Genomic DNA, 12,328 nt, shown 5'->3' on the forward strand with positions numbered 1-12,328 from the left:
TGCATCAATACTTCAGGTGACTTATAAAGATTTTTAAAGCTTTTATACTTGATATATCGGCCAATATTTCAGTTATCTCAATCAAAGTTACAGAAATATTTTTACTCCAAACAGTATATATTTATGTCTAAAATAGACACAATTGAGCGAAAACGTGACCTATCCCACATATAACTAATATCAGGATTTTCGAACATCCGGCAAACTTTGCTCTAAATGATTCGTGATTGAATGTGGGGTACCTTAATGAAACCCAGTGAACATTTTGTTACTATATGGCATGATAATTTTTAATAGATAAATATGGGTCTATACTACCCCAACCCCCATATGTATTTATATGTAGTATTAAAATGACTTTCGTTTTTCTAACAAATATTACGCCGAATATGTCGGCCAGTATACGAATTATATAAAGAGTATGTATATATAAAAATTTTTTAGATTCCGAACCTCTGGGTAACGTTTTATGTCTTAATGTATTTTTCTGGTTTTGCTTCTTCGAAGTTGCATGAGTATAAAATGGCTATTCAAATTGTAAGAAACTAATTTTTAACCTAGTGAAAAGGCTGTCCACTGTACCATACTACATATAACGGTTTTGGTTCATTACCACATATGCAAGTAAAGTCTTTTCATCTAAAAAAATTTCACTTTTACAAAAGCAGAAGAGTTAAAATTCCGACCATACCAAACGGTCATGGCCGAAAAGGTTGTCGCTTTCGTCATTGAACTAAAATACATGCATACGACTGCAAATGTGTGTATGCAATAACTGTTAATATATTAGTCAAGTATTGGCGACAACAGCGAAAGCGCGAAAACCAATACCAACAACTACAAAAAAGTGGCAAATAGAGCGAACTTACTCCACCTGAGGCATGTGTCAACACTAATGAAACTAATTAAATTTTTTTCAGCACAAATTTTTAACATTCTCAGCAGCAAAACATGACGTCACACACATACGGAAACATACCTTCACATATGCATGCATATGAAAAATTGCAGAAGTCCCTGAGTATTCACGGAACACAGCTCAAAGTGTTGGCGGCGTCACGAAAATCGTCGATTTTGCTGACCTTTTTTCTGCGCCGTTATTCCGCTGGCATTTCAACTCGTTTACAATAAAAAATGCTTGTAATCGTACGATTGATTACTTTCAAATGCGACTGAGAGTGGGACGGAGCAAGTTTAAATTGCCATTAATTCCGCAACAACAATAAAGCAGCAGGTGAGTTGCGCATTGCAGGCACCATTTACCGGCTGCCATATGTCGTTGCCAGGGGCCGTTGGTAAGTGGAAATTTTCGAAGCCAATTTCATTTACTTTTAGTTGTGTTAAAAAGTCTTTTTAAATGGATCAAATGGAGAATGAAAAATTAATTTTCAACAGTTATCATGTGATATGATTAAAGAAGTACTTCGTGCCAAGGACAGACGGTTGGAACGGTTTAATCGAGTTTGCATTTCAATTCAAGGTCTGTCAACGAAGCAGAATACTATCAAACTATATTCTATGTACAGTAGAATCCGGTTATAACGACATTCAAGGGACCGATGAAAATACGTCGTTGTAACCGGTCGACGTTCAAACAGAATTTAGAGATTTTTTTTTTTTTTTGCTTTTACGCTTCCCCTAGTGTTTTCATACTAACTGTAGTACGCTGGAATATTTTTTTTTTTTTGCTATTAAAAAACCGTTTTCAGTAAAAATAAAATTTATTCCAATTCAAATTATGTATACATACATATTATCAACATATGTACTCGTACATAGTAATATACATACGTACAATTATACAAATTTACTTCAAAAAGTCTGTAATTTTACCTTGTTTTTTCTTGTTATGGTGAAAATAAGAATCGCGTACAGCATTATGAAGAATAGACATCATATTTTTTGCAGATTCATCAACGAAATTAGCATGTACAAATTGATTTAAAATTTCTGCAGTTTTTAGAGCTTCATATACGCTTGGAGATGAAGAAATCTGGTCATTTTCATCAGCGCTGTCATCACTATCACTCTTGTCGACAATTACATTTTGCACAATTGCTTCATCGGTTAGTTCTCCACATATTGCAAGATTATTGTCAATACTAGAAAATTCCTCGATTTCTTCTGTTGATATGGGTAGGCTACTTTCAAAAGCACTTGCCCAAACTGAGAGCGGAACATCATCTTCATCATCAAAATCAGATAATATTGAGGTGCTGGTAACGCCTATATTCGCGATAGAAAATCCAGCATGCTTGAAACAGTTGAAAATCGTTATTTCAGAAACCTTGTTCCAAGCATCATACATCATAAGAATGGAATCAAGTATTGTAATCTTCACTTGCCCAACCTTGTTATTTTTAATGTTATCGTGGACGTTGATTAGTTTTAGAACAAGGAATTTTCGAAAATATGATTTAAACGCACGAATTACTCCTTGATCCATAGGTTGCAATATGGATGTAGTATTCGGTGGTAGAAAAACTAGAGTAATGCTTCTCAAGTCATCGATTTTAGGGTGTGCTGGACAATTATCAACCAAAAGTAGGATTTTTTTTTCGTTTTCTTGAGTTCACGATCCCAATCACGCACCCATTTCGTAAAAATATCAGATGTCATCCAGGCTCTGCTATTACTAACATAATCGACAGGTAACGACCGTACATTTTTGAAACATCTTGGACGCTTTGACTTTCCAATTACAAGCAATTTTCTTTTTATTGTACCACTCATGTTTGCTGCAATTAGCACAGTTAGTCTTTCTTTCGACAGCTTTCCGCCTAAACATTTTTCTCCTCTAAATTTTAAAGTTTGATTTGTTGTCAACTTATAAAATAATCCCGCTTCATCAGCGTTAAAAATCTCATCATCGCTAAATTGGGCTTTCAAATTTGGCCAAACTTTTGCTAACCAGTCGCTCACATCACTCTTTTGGACTGACAGAGATTCACCAGCAACTTTGCCTGCAACAATATTGTGTCTTACTTTGAATCGGCTGATCCAACTTGTTGAGCATTCGAATCCAGAAATGTTAAACTTCTTGGCAAAATCATTTGCTTTTTCTTGTAGTATAGGCCCATTTATAGGTATACCCTTATTACGCTGCACTTTAAACCACTGCAATAATGCTTTATCTACATCATCTTGACTCGAAACTCTCACACGTTTAATTTTAAGAACATTTTCATTGAATAGAGGTTCAATTTTGCTTTTATTTTTCTTGATTGTAGATATTGTGGAATGACTAACACCGAACTCTTTTGCAAGAAGTGCATTTGATTCGCCAGCTTCTAAGCGATGTATAATTGTAGCTTTTTCTTCAATAGAAAAACATTTTCTCTTCAGAGCACTCATTGCGGCGCATCTTCTTATTGTCTGACCGCGAAAAAATAACTAACTAACTGACATTTATACATTGAAGACGAGACTGATCTAGAAAAATTTACGAAATACATACATAAGTAAATAGCTACATATGTACTAGCGAAAGACATAAAAACAGTGTACCGTACTTTACCGTTATTGATTCCGCAACTGATCGGCGACATTCATTCTTAATAAAAAAGCATGCGTCGTCGTTATAACCAGTAAACTTATCTTAAAATTTCGTGAAATTACGTCGCTAAAGCCGGTATGTCGCTAAAAACGGTGACGCTTTAAGCAATGTTTTTTTCAAAAATTTGTATTAAAACCAAACTTTAAGTTGCGTTTACGTCGCTAAAAGCGGTCGGACGCTGTAAGCGAGGTCGTTATATTCGGATTATACTGTATATGTATATGTGGTATTCTACTTAGTTGTTTCTCTTTAAGGCGATATTTTCATTCCTTATCATGGCCAGAACATGCTACACGATTTCTATAAATCCTCCAGTTCACACTGGAAGAGCTGCAACTGACCGCTGGCGAGCTCAAGACTAACAAATCACCCGTGCCGGATAGGAACCCAGCAGAAATCATTAAAATATTCGCTGTAGGACGAGTTGGAATATTTTCAGAACTTTAGAAAAAACGACTTGTCCTTATCAGTAATGGAAAAGTGAATCCCAGCACACCGTTCATTACACATGGGAAAACTTTATGAAAGACTACTTAAATCCAGACTCGAAGCGGCTGCCAACGAAACTGGAGGACTCTTCTCATAGCAAAACAGATTTAGAAGTACATTTTAGGGCCTCAGCTGTAGAAAATTAGTTAAGATGACATACTTAACTTGTCATGCCAGACGAATCAAATTATATATCGCAAATAAGTATTTGAAAATAACTAGAGCGCCATTGAGCAAATAAAAGAAGAATGAAATCAGCATGGCAACGAGATGGGAGAATCAAAGTTGCAGCAGATGGACGACCAGACTTATAAGAATAAATTTATGGGCAGTTCGTAAATAAACAAAAATGATTCCTACTTAGGGTGAGCTACCGCTTTTAGTAACATGCAAGTGGCACATACCGCTGCGACCGTTTCGATGATGGGGAAGTCATTTGCCGCCCCCTCACCAACAAAAAAATATTAATTCTGTTTCAATTTGTCAGCTGAGGTTGTATGAAGCAGTCTACTATAACCGTAATGAAAGATTTCATTCCCACTATAAAATTCCATGGAAACTGCAAACCAAAGCTCTTTTTTCCACCCAAATATATGACAATAAGTTGCATGGATCGTATTGTAGATTGAAAGGGCTTTTACGAGTTTTTCACTAAAGAATAAAAACATTAAACTTACAACTTACCCTGTATAGTGGCCCTTAAAGTCGCTTCCTTACGTCGAAGAAAAAATAAATTATGGCTTTAAGTCATTTTCCTTGTACGGGGAATTTTAAGAGGAACAAGTAAGGAAGGGCTAAGTTCGGGTGTCACCGAACATTTTATACTCTCGCATGATAAAGTGATAATCGAGATTTCATAATACGTCATTTACATATTTTTCAAAAACCGTATTTTTGTAAAGTTTTATTCCGCTATCATCATTGGTTCCTAATGTACTATATATTTTTGGAATTCAAAATTTATGCTGGTTGTGAAATTGCACCTATATTTCGTACATTCATCAGGGTGTTAAGAAAATATTATATACCGAATTTCATTGAAATCGGTTGAGTAGTCCCTGAGATATGGTTTTTGGTCCATAAGTGGGCGAGGCCACGCCCATTTTCAATTTAAAAAAAAAGCCTGGCTGCAGCTTCCTTCTGCAATTTCTTCCGTAAAATTTAGTGTTTCTGACGTTTTTTGTTAGTCCGTTAACGCACTTTTAGTGATTTTCAACATAACCTTTGTATGGGAGGTGGGCGTGGTTATTATCCGATTTCTTCCATTTTTGAACTGTAAATGGAAATGCCTATAGAGTTTGGTTGACATAGCTATAGTAGTTTCCGAGATATGTACAAAAAACTTAGTAGGGGGCGGGGCCACGCCCACTTTTCCAAAAACATTACGTCCAAATATGCCCCTCCCTAATGCAATCCTTTGTGCTAAATTTCACTTTAATATCTTTATTTATGGCTTAGTTATGACACTTTATAGGTTTTCGGTTTTCGTCATTTTGTGGGCGTGGCAGTGGACCGATTTTACCCATCTTCGAACTTAACCTTCTTATGGAGTCAAGAAATACGTGTACCAAGTTTCATCATCATATCTCAATTTTTACTCAAGTTACAACTTGCACGGACAGACGGACAGACAGACATCCAGATTTCAACTTTGATATACATACATAACTCTATATCTGACTCTTTTAGTTTAAGGACTTACAAACAACCGTTATGTGAACAAAGCTATAATACTCTCCTTAGCAACTTTGTTGCGAGAGTATAAAAATAGCAAATGAAATAAACCATCCTGAAAATAGCAGTGTAAATTATTTTAAAACCTTGTACTCCAAATCACTTAAAGCTTCTATAGCAAACTTTAACCAGTCGGTCCGTGGAAAATTAGAGGTGAGCTTCTTGGCTAAATAGATATTTATAAATCTTTCTTTATGTTATGAGTTCAAAATAATATAAGTAAAACTCTCATTTAATTAAAAAACAGAGTCACACATACACATTTAGTACTGGGAACTAATTTCTGTAGATGGTCAGGCGAAAGTAGCTGGATCACCTGGGTCTGTCACAAGGTTTTGTTATAAATAACTGCCTAGAAAAAGTTTTGAGATATGAAGATGTTCTCTATAAAATACACCAGATGCGGTAGAATCTCAATTATTACTATATATAATATCGACTCTTAATATATATTGATAATAATATCGATTCGACCCATACAAAGATAATGTTCAAAACTGCTGAAAGTGCCAGAAGTCATGTAGTATATTCAAAAATGACTGTAGCTCACACTCTTAAGTGAAATCTCAACTATATTTTTTTTCATTTAACCAATTTAAACTAAATTCGGAGCACAACACTGCCTTGACACCTTTGTATGTTCGAAACTGGGCGAGTTGAGATTACGAACGCGCCTACTTCCCATATAATGTGAAAAATTTCAAATTATTCTTCTCTTTTACTGTACGCAAATAAAGAATCAAGGAAGATATAAAATATTTACAGAAAAGGTGCCTTTAAAGTTTGAAATATCTCAAATAAGATTGGTCGAAATCGGATAATAACTTTTCAAAGCACCTGATTTCACATATGATCTCCTCAATACCTATATAAATTTCTTGATAATTGTTTTATAATAAAACGCCATGTTGCTAAAAATGGATACAATCGGTTCTGTACTTTCCCTAGACGACACATACATAATACAATGAATTTCGAATTTCCGGTTTAACTTTAACTATTAAGATAATAAAGTGAAATACCTCATAATGGTACCCACAGGTCGCACACGTCGCAAGGATTTTGTCTGGCTAAGTTATACGCAGATAGGAGCACGGCAAAAAGAATTTCAAAAATCAGGAATTATACTCGTACATAAGTTATCCACAATTTCTTTAAGCATTTTACGAAATCTTGTCCGCTTATCAGAAATAATTTGAACGAAATATTACCAAAATAGTGCCCGTGTCCGGTCATTGGAACGTACTTACATATGTATGTATGTACGGTAATAGGAATTCCTTTTATATGAAAATAATAATGGTACTGTTGTGTTCATGAAATTTGTACAGTTATGGGGGATTTCCGACTATGAGGACTGTCCGTAATGAAGAATTTCACTGTATATCTAGTATAAGTATATCTAGTGAGTATAGAACTCGGCTTGACCTCATACCATATGTTAGGCGGAATTAACCGAATATTTTTGCTTATATACTGTAGTTTGCTGCCCAAAAGGAGTCAAATCCGTCCATGAATTACCATAGCGCCCTTCTCTACTTTTTCTATTTCATTTTTTTATAGTTAAACAAAGTGGCAACTCTATTGTACACTAAACTGTTGCTTTCCGTCTACTTTTTCTATGTTTTGGTATTTGAGCGTTGGTTCTCTCGCTCTCAGATTGAACTTGCTCTGAAGGCATTATTTGAGCTTTTTGCGCTCTTTGACAACCGAATGGCACAACCGAAAAGCTTTCATTCGCTTCGTCCCAAACACTTCGCACACTTCAGTAGCGTCTCTCGGTTTCGATTTTCATTTAACCTCTCGCACTCAATTACAATATATAAATATTCATGGATATACACTCACCCACACACATATCGTGCGCTTTCATTGAAAGAAAACTGTATATATATTTGCGTGTCCTTTACACTTCAGTGGCCTCCTGTTGCTTACACATAACAGGTGGGCTACGTCATCACTATCAATGTAACTGAAGTGTCGTTCGGCACGGCGAACATGTCGACGAAGACGGCAAAGGCGACTGCCAACTGTCGACTGTGTCACTCGGCTAGGCGAACGCGCTGCTTTCGAAGTGAAGCTATGCGAAGCAATGGCAATACAACACTGTATATAAGTATGTATGTATGTACTCGTGCATAGATACATTTGTACAGTTTACAGCCACAAAAGCGATGGAGTGTAGACATTGTTGTGTGTATCCTGTTGCGTTGTGCTTTGGTGCTTACACTTGTACTCACAACAAAAACAACTGCTGTATGTATATGTGTATGTTTGTATTGATGTAAACATGAAAGCGAATGCGTTTTTCTGTACATCCAAGCTGTTGCTCACCTTTAATGCGATTGCTTTACTTCTTTCTTGCTTTCTGCTTTCCACCAGCGAAGCGCTTCGTGCTTTTTGCTCTGCGCCACCATAATTTCCATATTTTTTACACGACAAACAATGCCAAGCTGCAGCGATATTAATATCTATGGCTGTGTAATGAACGCTTCTTATCCGCCCAAGTTGGTGTTTTATCGCGCCGGCTTGTCATGCTCTAACGGTAAGTGTAGCAATTTTCTCCCTTGTTGCAGTCAACTGAGCACTTAAGCATCGCGAACTTTTCGGTTTGATGTTTATTGTGTTGGCGAATTATTAAAAAAGTTTACTTCGAAAATTAGTTGTAAATATTTTAGGAGTATTTTCGAAATTGTGTGAAGTCAATATAATAAAAATTCATCTATGACTTTAAACATGTTGCGAAGAGCGGAAGAGAGTGTGAGAAAACGAAATTGTAAAGAGCTAGGACCCTGGAAGGGTTTCTTAATACTGCATATAAGGTTTTTTTTGACATTTTTGTGCGAAAGTCTTAAACACATTGCAAACAACTTGATTGAACCTTAGACCCGGAAAATCTGCCATCAGCCAAATATTCATAATATGCCAAATCGTAGAGAAGATCCTAGCCAAACAGCTTGACACCCATCACTTTTCGTCAATTTCAAAGCTACTTTTGACAGCAGTGACTGGCGCTGCCCGACATCAGGTCTAAATTTGTTGTCCCTGCAAAATTTGTGGTTATGCAGAATGACATTGAACATACTATTTAATCCTCTCCGCCGAAATAGGGATGGACTCTCCGATTCTTTCGATACCATACAAAGACAGGATGATTTTCTCTCTTGCTTCTCCTTCTACATAATGCTGAGAACATGTCGGTAATCTGAACCGCAGTGGCACTGTCTACTCTAAAAGTACAATGCTGCTGGGAAACGCAGATGATACTGGCATCGTAGGCCTTAACAACTTAGCTGTAAACGCGCCCTTTTTCAACCTAAAAAAAAAGAGCGAGAGAGTTTGGTCTCATGGCGAACGAGGGTAAGACACAGTGGTCTTCACGTCACTGTTGGCGACTATGAATATAAAAAATTTAAAGACCTTATACCATATTCCTCGAAACCAGCATAAATTCCAACAATAATCTGGGTCTGGAGTTGAAGCGGCGAATAACTCTTGCCAACAAGTGCTGATTTGGGATCAGTATGCAATTGAGAAGACGCTGAGCCGCTGTTAGTCCGATGTAGCACCTAGAGGAAATTATCTACAACTTCAAAGTTATGATGGTCCAGTGACGCAGGAGTCAAGTCGCGAGTGCGATGACTGTTTGTTTGATAACAGGAGATATTTAGTATTTCCCTCGTTCACTACCAGACCCATTTACTTCGCTTCTTTGTCCAACCTGAAGAAAGCAGAACAAACGACGTGGATGTTGAGGTCAATGATATCAATATCATCGGCGTACGCCAGCAGCTGTATAGAAGATTACACCATAACGATTCAGCTTTGCAGCTCGAATTATTTTCTCCAGCAGTAGATTGAAAAAGTCACACGATAGTGAGTCTCCTTGGCTGAAACCACATTTCGTATGGAATGGTTCGGAGTGTTCCATCCCGACCCTGGCGAAGCTTTTGGTATTGCTCAACGTCTGTTGACACAACCGTATTCGTTTTGCGGGGATACCAAAGCAGTAACTAAATACGCCAGAAGCTGTGGTCAAAAATGGACGATGAGGTTGGCACCGCCCTCCTTTTGGTGAAATCACATTTCTCAGACTTTCTCGATCGACTCTTATCGATATCAAACTACAACATGCCTACTTTTCATATGATATAATTTAATTTTTTCATTGTATTCTTCCACTTTCCAAAATATAAATCAAGAAGTAATTAATATAACGAGATAATACTTTGCGCTAATAATGCCTTCCATAACTCGAACTTCTAAAATTTGAAGATTTTTTGTGAATAGTGGTGATTCGCATTAAGGAAGTTCAACTTTATACAGGTCTGGGTAAATATATGATGAGACACCGAAAGAAAAACATGCATAAAATCACCAACAAAAAACCGAAAAATGTAATTCTTTGCGCTATATTGAACGGACAAGAGTCAGCTAAGCGTACGTCTTACATAGCCGTGCCAAGCATGCGGATCCTGAGAAATAGGAGAATTTCGATTTGACACCAATTCTTGGCATGTATTTTAGCTCGCACAACAAATTCAGGGCATCACTGCACACACCCACTTGTCATTCATCAAATGTTTCATGTTTTTGCGGCGCCTCTTTCATATGTCAGATGTACAAATGTGGCTCTCACGCTCATGTCGAGCCGTCTGCTCTGTGTTTACGCCTACAAACACTCACCGTATCCCTTTTTGTGTTTTTTCGCCTTTGTTTCACCAACTCATGTCCTCCTACCAGAATGTTGTCCAGCCTTTGCTATCCGTGTTGCAATCAAGAGCGGTCTTCTATCGTTTTCTTCCATCGCAATTTAGCTGACTAACTGTCCTGTTTTTGCTGTTTCTGGGTTCCTATTTCTTTTTCCTTTTTTGTTCATGTGCCTTTTTTGTCTTTGTATTTCATTTAACCTTTCATAATAAATTCTATTTTTGCCAACTTCGCTGTGTTTTTCATTATTGGCCTTTTCTCTTGGTCAACAGTCTGTCCGTTGCACGTTGGTCGGCGGGTGAGGCCAATGCTGTAACGGTACTTCTATAATATATACTTCTATGGTCATTTTGTACCAGAACCGTCTGACAGCTGGCAATCAAAACGGTTTACTGTACCATGAAAATGGCTGCCAGAATATTAAATATTAAATTATACACAAATATTCATGACCACGACAATAAATACTGAAAAAATGGGTTTGAATAAATCGCAACTAGACTCCAAAGGTGTATCGCTTCGGGTTATTGAACAGCAAGAGGTTTCCGTTGCTATTGCTACAGAATCAAAATATAAGAAAAGGAGTTATAGACGCTTTGAATGGTGAGAATTATACCAATCGCGGCATTGCTCGGAATTTGATAAGGTTGTTGTTGTTGTAGCGGCAGAAATCTGCCGAGTTGACAGTCCTTGGCCGGAAAAAAAACCGGGTCCGTTCCGGTTACGTAGACACGACTGTCGTGGTAACGGAATTTGGGAAGGTCGGCAACAGCGGTGCGTAATTACCTGAATAGCAAAGAAAATTATGGCCAGAGAACTTTCACGCGATAGGAAAGAGAAATTTGTCGACAGTTATCAAATAAAAAGGTTGAATTCCTGCAGTCAATATGGAAAACGAGTGGTTCTCACCAAATTTCTGAATCTGTTTCAACAATTTGGAGTACGGTGAAATGAAATCCTAACATTGTACGTGAGCAAATGCAGAAAATCCCTCTCTTGAAACGCACCATAAAGTGTCTCGTCTCAGTTTTCCTCGAAATCACATGCATAAAGACTAGCATCAAGTAAGATTAAGAAAAGTAAAGTTTGGTTTTTGGGATACTGGAGGGATTTACGAAGAAAAGCGAGATATTTTTATACTCTCGCAACAAAGTTGCAAAAGAGAGTATTATAGTTTTGTTCACATAACGGTTGTTTGTAAGTCCTAAAACTAAAAGAGTCAGATATAGGGTTATATATACCAAAGTGATCAGGCTGACGAGTCCGTCCGTCCGTGCAAGCTGTAATTGGGGGAAAATTGAGATATCATGATGAAACTTGGTACACGTATTTCTTGGCTCCATAAGAAGGTTAAGTTCGAAGATGGGCAAAATCGGCCCACTGCCACGCCCACAAAATGGCGAAAATCGAAAACCTATAAAGTGTCATAACTAAGCCATAAACAAAGATATTAAAGCGAAATTTGGCACAAAGGATCGCATTAGGGAGGGGCATATTTGGACGCAATTTTTTTGGAAAAGTGGGAGTGGCCCCGCCCCCTACTAAGTTTTTTGTACATATCTCGGAAACTACTATAGCTATGTCAACCAAACTCTATGGAGTCGTTTTCTTCAGGCATTTCCATATACAGTTCAAAAATGGAAGAAATCGGATAATAACCACACCCACCTCCCATACAAAGGTTATGTTAAAAATCACTAAAAGTGCGTTAACCGACTAACAAAAAACGTCAGAAACACTAAATTTTACGGAAAAAATGGCAGAAGGAAGTTGCACCCAGGCTTTTTTTTAATTGAAAATGGGCGTGGTGTCGCCCACTTATGGACCAAAAACCATATC

The sequence above is a fragment of the Bactrocera neohumeralis genome, chromosome 2, assembly GCF_024586455.1.
Source record: "Bactrocera neohumeralis isolate Rockhampton chromosome 2, APGP_CSIRO_Bneo_wtdbg2-racon-allhic-juicebox.fasta_v2, whole genome shotgun sequence".
In the NCBI taxonomy this organism is placed as follows: domain Eukaryota; kingdom Metazoa; phylum Arthropoda; class Insecta; order Diptera; family Tephritidae; genus Bactrocera; species Bactrocera neohumeralis.